Source organism: Delphinus delphis, chromosome 17, assembly GCF_949987515.2.
Source record: "Delphinus delphis chromosome 17, mDelDel1.2, whole genome shotgun sequence".
Taxonomy (NCBI): domain Eukaryota; kingdom Metazoa; phylum Chordata; class Mammalia; order Artiodactyla; family Delphinidae; genus Delphinus; species Delphinus delphis.
In genome coordinates, this window is record NC_082699.1 from 77612221 (window position 1) to 77625131 (window position 12911).

The following is a 12911-nucleotide window of genomic DNA, read 5'->3' on the forward strand; positions in this document are numbered from 1 at the left end:
TGGAAGGGGCTGTGTCACTGCAGCACGGCAGCTCTGACCCTTCCTAGTGACGTGCCGAAGTCGCATAGTGACCTCCCCTGACAATTACGTGTGATGACCGAAGGCTGAAGGCTGACCCTTCAACGAGCTCTGCCTTCAGGGTGAGGAAAGTCCCATGCTGGAAATCACCTGGCTTTCACAAGGATCTTTTATGACCCCAATAGAGTCCGCAAGAAAGGCGTGGTGGATCCGATCGCTGCCCAAAAGTCATGGCTCCTGCCTCTTCTCCCACTGGAATGGTTTATTTCTCCATCCGTTGACGCTGGGCTCAACCGTGTGACTTGTGTAGGCCACTAGGATGTCAGCAGAGCTGCCCCAAGAGGCCTTAGGTGCCGTTGTGGGGCAGGGCCCGGGACCTGGCCCCCTCCCCAAGGCCCACACACGTCACCGAGAGGAACCTTCCTCGTCCTGGACCCTGGGTGACCGGGGAGCCTCCAGTCCAAGCGTAGCTGGGTCAGCCGGCTGCCAGCTGGTGCACAGAAGCACAGTGAAATGAGTAAGCGACCTTACACCGCGAAAGCTGATTCAAAACCCCAAGGGGCTTTCTTTAAAAAGGGAAATTGACAAACTGATTTCACTTATGTTTTTTCTTGGCCGTGTGGCTTGTGGGATCTTAGTTCCCCAACCAGGAACTGAACTGGCACCCTCAGCAGTGAAAGCGCAGAGTCCTAACCACTGGAATTCCCTCAAAATTTATGTATAACTGCAAATGAGTTAGAAGAGCCAAAAAGAAAATATCTTGAAAAAAGAACAAAGTTAGATGACTCACACCGGCAACTTCAAGATTGATTATAAAGTGACAGTCATCAAGGTGGTGTGGTCTGGGCAGAAAAGTACTTCCCTGAGATTGATGTCTAATATTCTTTCACTCAGAGGCACCAAGTTTAACTCAAGGTTTAAGGGGTATAAAATATTGTTCATTCATTTATACCTCTGCCAATAAAATGTTTTTAAAATGAAAGTTTTTATCACTTCTTTAAATAAATTTTTTTGTCAAACTCTTAGAGCCACAGACTTAGTTTATTCAATTTATGCAAAAATATGGCATAGAATCTGATTTGTAGAGCCTCTCTTCCTTGTCAAACCTCTCAGCCAGAGACGCTCCTGTCAGAAGGTGACTTCGTTTTACAATTCAAATGTGGATACGTGTTTCCAGGAATTTTATAGAATCCACTTAGAACTAAATCAAGGAATGCATTTTGTAAGACAGATTATTAAAAGCAGTCAAAATTAAACTAAAGGTCTAAAGTAATTAATGCATCTATATTACAATGTGTTTCAAGAGCAAGAAAATAAATAGATACGCTCTTTAACATTACTTAATTTATAATAATACAGTTTAGCATGTACCCAGCATGATAAGGCACTTACGGAGCGAGGGGCTTGCTGGGAAGCACGGTATTCCTTTGGTAAATACGTGCGAATGTGTGCACTGATGTGTGTTTTTTGGCTTTTGAGATTAATTAAATGAGAATCAAGTATAAAAATCAGAAATAATTCCACTCATTTTTGTTAAACATCACAATTGGATTTTCTTAATGAATTTAAAGAGAAAGGCATATACTGCTTAAAAACAATCACTCTGACAGCTCACATGTCATATTTACTTTCTGTTGTTGGGAGTGGGAAATACTAAGCATTTGAGAAGATGAAGTAAGATGAGGATTGATCAAAATTAGAGTCCTTGAAATGATCCAATAAAATGGGTTTTAACTACCTCACTGATTAATGCTCATCCATGGTGAAAGAGACTGTGCGGGAGTTTCATCTGGGTTTTATCCAACGTAGCTTGGAAACTGGGATAGTTCCAGAAAACACTCCAGTTCGATTTCACAGAACTGTCATGGTCACCGTCACTGTTTCAGCTCTGTGAAGGGTCTTTCTCTCTCCACCTAACGACAGGCCATCCAGGATGAGTCCTGAGGTCAGCAAAGAAAGAGAATTGCTGCATATATCTAAAAATGTACTTTTGGCATTTATATTTCCTATCAATGTCTTTGCTTTGCTCTCATGAGACTCCATGGCCGCTCTTGTCTTTGATGCATATTGGGGACACAAGGGGAACAGTCTAGGTCACCCCGCCCCCAGCCCCGCTCCCCGAATTCAGAACATCCCAAGAGCCAACACGCCCAGAGCCTGGGCCCCAGGGCACACGGTCCTGGCCTGGCCATGGAGCTCCCAAGCTCAGGTCCAGGACTGAGGTGGACTTCGGACAGGTGAGGGGCCTTCCTTCCTCACAGGGAGAAACATCTGGAGAAGTGGGGCCTCTGGAAAGGGACCCTCGGGGCTCTTCATGCTCCCTGGTGATTTGGGGACCCAGGGGCTCCTCCCCAGCTTGGAGACCAAGGTTCATCCGCGCTCTGGGACTCAGACCGACTGACCTGGAGACGCTGGACGGGGCTCCGAGTCAGGAAACGCCGGAGCCACGCATGCGAGATGCAGGCTTCTGATCCATTCCTGCATCGCTGCTGGAAGGGAACGTGGTCCGTGTCCTCCACATAAGACGTAGAAAGGGCACTTGTGTGTTACAACGACTGGCACCTCGGGAAATGTAAACGGTAAGTTTCGGCCTATAACTTTATGCACAGGATAGGAAAGGGCTGGGACAGCTACGCCGAGTGGTTCCAAGATGGTACAGGACAGATGAGGGGCCTGGTCAGGGTCAGTTCCCTAATGAGTTCCTATGGGACACTAAGGATTGCTAGCAGCAGTCCCCTACATTTGCTTTCCTTTTTCATTGTGGTAAAATGCACATGACACACAACGCACATAACATAAAAGCTACCACTTTAAAGTATGTGGTTCAGCGGCATTAAGTATTTGGTTGGCCAAAACGTTTGTTCGTTTTTTTCCTGAAAGATGGCTCTACCAGCACTTAGTTGTCTTTAACTTTATTCGAAACAATTTTGTTAGATTGTATGTGACAGCTGTCATACCAGCATGCATTTTAAAAAACCTTATCAAAATTGATGAATTTTTGTGTAATTGAACGTGGAAGAAAAAAGCAACATTTTTGGCATATTATGCTTTATTATTTCAAGAAAGGTAAAAATGCAACCGAAACGCAAAAGAAGATTTGTGCAGTGAATAGAGGAGGTGCTGTAACGGATCGAATGTGTCAAAAGTGAAGTTTCGTGCTGGAGACTTCTCACTGGACGATGTTCCACGATCGGGTAGACCAGTTGAACTTGATAGCCATCAAATAGAGACATTAATTGAGAACAGTCAACATTATACCACGAGGGAGATAGCCGACATACTCAAAATATGCAAATCAAGTGTTGAAAACCATTTGTACCAGCTTGGTTATGTTAATCGTTTTGATGTTTGGGTTCCACATAAGTGGCAAAAAAAACTCCTTGACTGTATTTCCCCATGCGATTCTCTACTTAAATGTAACGAAACATTTGTTTTTTTAAAACAAATTGTGGGGATTTCCCTGGTGGCACAGTGGTTAAGACTCTGCCTGCCGATGCAGGGGACACGGGTTCGAGCCCTGATCCGGGAAGATCCCACATGCCGCGGAGCAACGAAGCCCATGTGCCACAACTACTGAGCCTGCACTCTAGAGCCCATGAGCCACAACTACTGAACCTGCGCTCTAGAGCCCGTGAGCCACAACTACTGAGCCCACGTGCCACAGCTACTGAAGCCCGTGTGCCTAGAGCCCGTGCTCCGCAACAAGAGAAGCCACGACAATGAGAAGCCCACGCACCGAAATGAAGAGTAGCCCCAGCTCGTCGAAACTAGAGAAAGCCCACGAGCAGCAACGAAGACCGAACGCCGCCCTAAATAAATACAAAATAAAATAAAACAAGTTGTGACGGGCGATGAAAAGTGGATACTGTACAATAATGTGGAACGGAAGAGCTTGTGGGGCAAGCAACATAAACCACCACCACCCACATCAAAGGCTCGTCTTCATCCAGAGAAGGTGATGTTGTGTATACGGTGGGAATGGAGTCCTCTACTATGAGCTCCTTCTGGAAAACCAAACAATTAATTCCAACAAGTACTGCTCCCAATTAGACCAACTGAAAGCAGCACTTGACAAAAAGCATCCAGAATTAGTCAGCAGAAAACGATAATCTTCCATCAGGATAACACAAGATCGCTTGTTTCTTTGATGACCAGGCAAGAACTGCTAGATTGGCTGGGAAGTTCTGATTCATCTGCTGTATTCACCAGACATTGCATCTTCGAATTTCCATTTATTTACGTCTTTACAAAATTCTCTTAATGGAAAAAATTTCAGTTCCCTGGGAGACTGTAAAAGGCACCTGGAACAGTTCTTTGCTGAAAAAGATAAAGTTTGGGGAAGATGGAATTATGAAGTTGCCTGGAAAATGGCAGAAGGTAGCGGAACAAAATGGTGAATACGTTGTTCCATAAAGTTCTCGGTGAAAATGAAAACTGTGCCTTTTACTTTTACTTTAAAACCGAAGGAACTTTTTGGCCAAACCAGTCCATTCATAAAGATGTGCTAGCACCGCATCTGCTCTAGTCCCAGACTTGACGCGTCATCACCCCAGACAGAAAGCCTGCACTCGGCGGCTCCCCGCGCCAGCCCCGGCAGCCGCCGCTCTGCGCTCTGTGCCTGTGGCTTTGCCACTCGGCACAGCTCGCGCACATGGAGTCATGCAGTGTGTGGCCTTGTGTGTCTGGCTCCTTGCACTGAGCATAATTTTGATCCCCTGCGTTTTGAGGTTCCCTTTATCTAGGGTAACATGCCCATTGCTGGCTTCCAGGTGCAACTGTGGCAGAAGTGAAGGTGGGTCCCAGCACCCGAAGCCCATCACCCTGTCACAAGCCCAGGAACCCAGCTCTCCGGCTCTCCCCTCCAGCAAGGCCGAGGGCACCATCCTGGGGCTGGGACCAGCTGGGCCCCAGCTCTGCGGTCTCTCTCTCTGGCCTCCTTGAGGGTAAACATTGGCGAACGATCCAGGCTGAGTGCTTGGGTCTCTTTCAGCCCAAGGAGCCGGGATTCCCATCATTTCTTATTAAGGTGTCGGTTACTAACAAGACCTGGTGTGCTAGGCGTCAGGGACGTTCCTGCTTTGACGTGGCTCAAAAAGTTACAAAGCAAGGTTTCCGTCTCTGAGAGTGGAACCCGGGCCCAGTGAGAGCGGGGTGGCCTGCTCTGTGTCCACAGTCATGGTGAGGCTAGGCCTGGCCTGGTCTCGCCCGGAGGAGCCAGGACCCAAGTCTGGTCCTGTCTGCCCAGTGCACTGGAGTCTCCAGGTGGCTAAGCCCCCCCATCTTCGAGCAGTGCGCGCTGCATATGACACTCACCTCTCCAGACGCGACCCTGACCCCGCGGGACCCCAGAAGCCAGGCAGGGATGGAGCCCCATACATGAAACGACGAGCTGTGAGCAGTAGAGGAAGGGGAGGGGGAGAATGTGTGCCCCACAGGCCCCAGGAGGGCCCCTTCCCCTGCCCCGAGATGCCCGCCACTTAGGGGGGTCCTAGAGAAAGACCTCTGGGAGCAGGGCCAGCGTGGGGAGAGGCACGGCAGCAGCCTCCACAGCCTCCAGGAGACGGCATCTCAGGACCACCGGAAGGGAAGGGTTCTGGGAAGATGTTCACAGTGAGACCAGGAAAGACCTGACACACTGAGTTTAAAAAATTAAGATCCCAAGAAGGAGTTCTGAAGCTGAGGAATATCCTAAAAGTAATGGAAGAATAAGGAAACAGAAAAATCAATGCTGTTTTTGACCTTAAAGAACTTAAAAGAAAACGTGTGGGACTTTGAATTCCAATAAAATGTTCCATCAGGAGCAGAGAAGGTGCAAAAGAAACAAAACACAACAAGTACAACACAGCACCGCTTAGATACAGACGGTGAGCTGCTGGTGCCTTACCACTGGCACTGGGTTTGCAGTAACTAAGCACGTGTGTGTTTGGGGGTGATCCCCCCCACCCCGTTTCCTGTGACTCACTCAGTGGCAGCAGATTTGTAATAATTTCCTGGGAAGTTACTCATTAGCTGATTTCTCCAGATTACTTTCCACGGTTGGGCAACCAACTAGCCAGTGTCCGAGAGAAACCGGGAGTTAGAGCTGTTCCGGCTGAGACCCGGGGAGGCTGGGGTCTGCAGACGCCCCCGAGGGAGGGCCCGCTTGCCCAGTGCTCCTCCCTGATGGATCGGGGCACGTTGTCGGAGGGCTGTGAGGCCAGGTGAGGGCGAGACGGGAAGATGAAGGACAGAGATGGGGTCCCTTTTGAGAGTATCTGAGAGTGTCCCAGATACAGTGTCCCAGGAGCACTGGGGACCTTGAGGGTTTGGGGGAGGAGAGGTTTGGTCCCTCTGGGGCAGGGCCTGGAGGAGGCGGGACAGAGGGAAGGGCTGGGCTGCGCTCTCCCTCACCAAGGGCGAGGGCTGGTCCAAGGGCAACTCGAGGGGCAGAGGAGCCCAGGGGAGGGGCTCATGGCACAGGTGGGACAAGGCGGCTGGAGGAGGAAGAGGAGAGGGGTCTGTGTCGGGGGAGTTGGGCTCCCAGACCCTGCTAGGTGGGCCTCTTTGGAATTTGCAAAGTCACCCCCAAGTAGAGTTAGCTTTGGACCTGTGCTGCACCTGGGAGCCGGGCTGCGGGTGCGGGAGGACTAATGCCCGGTCACACTGTGACACCAGTACACCTTGCCCCAGCCCCCACCCCCCACGCCGCCTGGGCACGCCCACGACGCCGCCCTCCAGCCCACGACCAAGAACACAGCAGCAGCTGAACGTGTCGGGCTGTTGCTCGCTGCAACGAGGGAGAACACACGTCCTGAGGAACCAAGGGGGCGTCTTTAGAAAAGACTTAACATGTGTGCATTAGAGTCCTGGCCCCACTGGCTGAGAACAACACACATGCTTCCTCCTACAGCTGAAGCTGGAAGTCTGAACTTAGTCTTGCTGGACTAAAGGTGAGGCTGGCAGGGCCGGCCCCTTCTGGAGGCTCTAGGAGAGAATTCACTCCTCGACTCTTTCAGCTTTTGGAGTTGGCCCACATTCCTTGGCTTGTGGGTGCATCACTCCAATGTCTGCCTTCATTGTCACACTGCCTTCTCCCCTTCTGCAGACAAACGTTCCCTCTTGTAAGGGCCCCCTGAGTTACACCAGGCCCATCCCGACAGTCCAGGGTAATAGCCCCATAATATCCTTAACTGGATCGCACGAAAAGTCCCATTTGCCATAAAAGGGAGCACTCACAGGTTCTAGGGATCAGGACGTGAACATCTTTGGGGCCGTCACTCAGCCCAGCACAACAGAACCTGGGATGGGTTGAGGTCATTTGGGGGAGGGCTGAGCAAGTGGGGTCTGCTCCGCATTAGACGCTCTTGGGAAGCGGGGGTAGCTTTGTGACTGGGCATCTTATCGGTCTTGTCAGGAGGGAGGGGCAGTCGTGGGTGGTAAAGCCGTAGGAATCGCTCAGGTCAGCAGGGGGCAGGTGGGGGGAATGGTCGGCCACTTTTGCTGTTTGGACAACTCATGGTTTTTGTCTTGGTCCATCACAGTCACAGACTGACCTGTGTGATGTCCACATCCTGTGAAATTGCTGGGGTTCAGCAGAACACAGGCCGTGCTGTGAGGGCCACGCCAGCTCCCAGATGTCAGGGGCTGCCCTGCTCCAGGCTTCCACATCCAGTCTAAGCTGGGGGAGGAGAAACATTTCAAACTGGATAAGAGTTTGGATTTTGATTATCAACTGGAATGAACTGGCTTATGTCATTCTGGTCTGGCTGGACTTTCCAACAGCAGACCAGAGGGGCCACAGATGTACTATTTTCTTACCTGCTTTGCTCACTCCTGGGCCCCCAGGGCTTAGGACAGGGCTAGGAAAAGGGAAGACGGCAAGTGTTGGCAAGGCTGTGGAGAAACTGGAATTCTTATACGTTGCTAATGAAAATGTAAAATAGTGCAGCCACTTCAGAAAGTACTCTGGCAGGTTCTCAAATGGTTAAACATGGAATTAGCATATGACCCAGAAACTCCATTCCTAGGTATATACCCAAGATAAATAAAAATATAAGTCTGCACAAAAACTCATACACAAATTTCCATAGGAGCGTTATTCATACATAGAACCAAACAGCAGCAACAACCCAAATGTCCATCAACTGATGAGACTTTGTGGTCTATCTCTACGATGGAGTATTACTTAGTGATTTAAAAAGGAAAGAAGTAGGGGGCTTCCCTGGTGGCGCAGTGGTTGAGAGTCTGCCTGCTAATGCAGGGGACACGGGTTCGAGCCCTGGTTTGGGAGGATCCCACATGCTGTGGAGCAACTAGGCCCGTGAGCCATGGCTGCTGAGCGTGCGCATCTGGAGCCTGTGCTCCGCAACAAGAGAGGCTGCGATAGTGAGAGGCCCACGCACCGCGATGAAGAGTGGCCCCCGCTTGCCGCAACTAGAGAAAGCCCTCGCACAGAAACGAAGACCCAACACAGCCATAAATTAAAAAAAAAAAAAATTAAAAAGGAAAGAAGTACTGAAACATACTACAACACGGACGACCCCTGACAACATTATGACACTGAGGACCACACGTTGTGTGATTCCATTTGTATGGAAAGATCCAGAAAAGGCAAATCCCTGGAGCCAGAAAGTGGAGTCGTGATTGCCAGGGGCTGGGGGTGGAGGGGGATGGGTAAGGGGTGCAGGGTTTCTTTCGGAAGCAATGAAGTGTTCTGAAGTTGACTGTGGTGATGGCTGGCCACAAGGCAAAGGCTGGCAGGTTCAGATGACCCGGAATGTTCTAGGCCCGTGCGGCTGAGGTAGAGGGGGACAGAGAGCCATGGTAGGGAGCTGGCAGGTCTGGCCATGCTAGGCCCTGGAGGAGTCTGAATTCTAATATTTTATTTTAAGTGCCGGGAAGCCTTTAGAGGTTATGAGCGGGGTAGGGGTGGTGTGTGTGTGTGAGAGAGAGACACAGTCTGATTATAATTTTAAAAGATAAACACACTCTACTGGCCAGTGAGCTAAGAATGTTTTTACATTTTTAAAGGGTTGTCAAAACAGAAAAAAAAAGATAATGCGACGGGGATCATATCCAACCTGCAAAGCCTGAAATACTGTCTGGCTTTTTATCGAAAAAGTTTGCTGACCTTCGCATGTCTTCAGAGAAAACCAAAGGCGGAGCCGTCAGTTCTTTCTTGGGTGAAAGAAGGATCTGGGGGAGGGACTGCGAGTGAGGCTTTGCCCTGGATGAGATGCTGTTGGGAGGGGCTAGTTTTGTGATTGGGCCTAGAAGGAGGGGTACCGAGAGCCGGAAGGAAGCTGCGCGGTGCAGACCACCCAGGACCTGCTGTCACCTGTCCCCACTTACATGTCCCCTGGACTCCTGCAGACACGTGGGCGACCATTCATCCCCTACATAAGTAGGTACCTAATGGTTTTTAATAAGACGTTTGACACTTTTTGTTATCGTGGTAAAATACACACAACACAAAAGCAACCGTTTTTGAAGTGTCCAGTCCAGTGGCATTAAGTACATTCACCATGTTGCACAGCCATCATCATTACCTAGTTCCAGAATCTTCCGTCACCCCAGATGGCAATGCTGCATCCATTAAGCAGCCGCTCCCTCTTCCTCCTCAGCCCCTGGCAACCACTGACCTGCTTTCTGTCTTTAGGGATGTGCCTATTCTGGACACTTCCTATAAATAGAATGTAAAGGAAAAAACTTTGGTTTTACTTTACATTGCTTACAACACTTTACTCACAATATTTCCCTTCTGACACTTCTGGTCCCTCAACGTGTGGGTGTTTTCCCCACACCAAGCAATTCTGCAACACCAGCTGGCACCCTGCAATGTAACGCCGTCCTGACCCCATCTCCCAGGAGACAGCATCAGACCCCCCAGGCGAGGGGCTCAGCCACAGGCTGTCCTGTTGTCCGGTGCCAATGGCACCATCACCTGTGCTACCGCTACCACGGACTGCCCCTCCCCTCAGGTCCCGCGAATTTGCTAGCGCAGCTCACAGAACTCAGGAAAACATTTAACTTACTAGATTTCATGATTATTAAAAGAACAGGTTATTACAAGAACAGAACTCAGGGACATCCAGAAGGAAGAGATGTGCAGGGCAAGGTGTGTGGGAAGGGGTGTGGAGCGGCCATGCCCCGGGCGTGCCCCAGCACCTACGCGCGCCCACCAACCCGGAAGCTCGGACCCTGTCTGTGTGGGTTTTTATGGAGGTACCACTGCGTAGGCACGACTGATCAAAGTCCCAACCCTGTAGTCACGGGCAGTTCCTCTAGCGACCAGCCCCAGCCCCCAAACTCTCCTCATTAACATAAAATCAGGTGCCACTGAAAGGGGCTTGTTAAGAACTAATTCCGAAGGACGCCGGCGTCTCTCTCGTCTCCCAGGAAATCCCAAGGTTTCTGAGAGCTCTGTACCAGGAATGGGAGGACACCAAATTTCTGTTTCTTATTATAAATCACAAAACCACGTGGAATCACACAATCTGTGGCCTTTTGTGTCTGGCTGGTTTCACAACCTAATGTTTTCAAGGGCCATCCGTGTTGTAGCGTGCGTCGGTACTTCATTTCTTTTTATGGCTGAATAATATTCCACGGTGTGGACACACCACATTCTGTTTATTCACTTGCTGAATTTCCTAATTATCTTTAACAGTTTTTCTGGAGTTTTCAGGATTTTCCATGTATAAGATCACAGCACCTGTGAACAGAAGTAGCTTTACTTCTCTCTTTCCAATGTGGAGGCCCTTAATTTACTTTCTTGCCTAACTGCTCTGGCAGGAACTTCCAGTCCTACGTTGAATGTTAAGTGGTGAATCTGGCATCTCTTTCTTGTTCCTAATCTTGGGGCAATTAAAACTTTTTTGACTTGGCTGTATTTTCTAATGTTCTTCAGTGTATGTGCACCACTCGCACACTTGTGCAATAAAAAAAGACGAATTTTTAAAAAGAAGTCAATGCCTAAAAATGTTTGGGTAAATTTAAAGCACATTCTTCCCCCAGAGGGGAAAATAACTGGAAAGACTGTTTTTGTTGTCAAATTCATCAAGATAACAAACTAAAGTCAAGTATGATTTAAAAGTTTTAAAAGATGCAGCCCTCATTGGTGGTACACAGACCTGGTCAGACCTGGGCTGAGAGGATGGCAGTCAGCCCCACCCAGCAAGGGGAGCCCCAAATAGAGAGACTGAGCCCGACTGCCCTGAGGGTGGCAGACAGTGTCCGGCACCTGCACTCGGTTTCGGCTGCTGTGTCCTGCCCTCTGCTGCATGAACGGACAGCACGAGGGGCTGGCTGGGGCCGGAGTTTGGGGTGCATCACTCCAGGATGGGGCAGGTGAACAGAGACAGAAAAGGGCTGGACCCACCAAGGACACAGTGTAAATGACTGCATTTCTATGTACGGAGCCACCAACAATTGAACAATTTCATCTGCAGCAATGAATGGACCTAGAGGTTATCGTACTAAGTGAAGTAAGTCAGATAAAGAAAAGTATCACATGATATCACTTACATGTGGAATCCAAAAAAATGAAGACTTAGAAAACAAATTTACGGTTACCAAAGGGGAAAGTGTGTGTGTGTGGGGATAAATCAGGAGATTAGGATGAACAGATACACACACTGCTATATATAAAATAGATAAACAACAAGGACCTACTGTAGAGCACACAGAACTGTACTCGTTATCTTGTAATAACCTATAATGGAAGAGAATGTAAAAAAAGAATATATATATTTACACATATGTAACTGAATCACTTTGCTGTACCCCTGAAACAATGTAAATCAACTACAATTCAATTAAAAAAATAGAATAGAAAATAGTATATGTCACACCTAGGTTAAGCAAAAAATAAATAAATAAAATTAAAAAAGAAAAATTTAAAACATAATGGCATCAAAAACACAGAACAGGAATACAGCTAACAAAAGTTGTTTAAGACCTTTATTTACACTGAAAACAGCATGGCATTACTAAAATTAAAGATATAAAGAAATAGAGGTATATTAAGTTCATGTTTTTAAGACTCAACATTCTGAAGATATTTGTTCTCCCCAAACTGACCTATAAAGCCAATGAAGTTCCAATCACAACAATCCCTCCACCAATTTTTCAGATAAAATTACACTGAGGTCCAGTTAAGAAAATGAACAGCCATGCCCCAGACTGGGAGAAAATGTGTGGGAAACAAGTATCTGACAAAGACTAGTATCTGGGACACAGAGGGAATTCCTATCTACCCAACACAGGGATAAACAGCCCAATTTTATTTTATTTAATTAATTAACCAATTAATTTATTTTGCCCATGCCACATGGCTTGAGGGATCTTAGTTCCCTGACCAGGGATCGAACCTGTGCCCTCGGCAATGGAAGCGCCGAGTCTTAACCACTGGACCGCCAGGGAATTCCCAAACAGCCCAATTTTAAACAGGGCAAAACATGTGAGCAGAGATTTCCCAGGAAAGATATATAAATGGCCAGTAAGTATAGGAAAAGACACTCAATATCACTGTACATTAAGAAACACAAAATGAGATGGAACACATATTCACTAGAAAGTCTAAAATTATAAAAGTCTAAAATTATAAAAGACTGACAGTGCCGAATACTGGTGAGAATGTGGAGCAGCAGGAAGGCTTATGTGCTGTTGGCTGGAGGGTAAAATGGTACAACTACATCGGAAAACGGCTGGGCAGTTCTTAATAAAGTTGAACACTTACCATAAGTTCCAGAAAGTGTGCTCATAGTTGTTCGCCCACGAGAAACGGAAACATGTGTACTTGTACACAAATGTCCACGGCGGCTTCATTCATAATAACCAGATTGAAAACAGCTCAAATGTCCCATCCACCAACAGGTGACAGGTGAACTGGCTGTGAGACCACGGAGTATCATCAG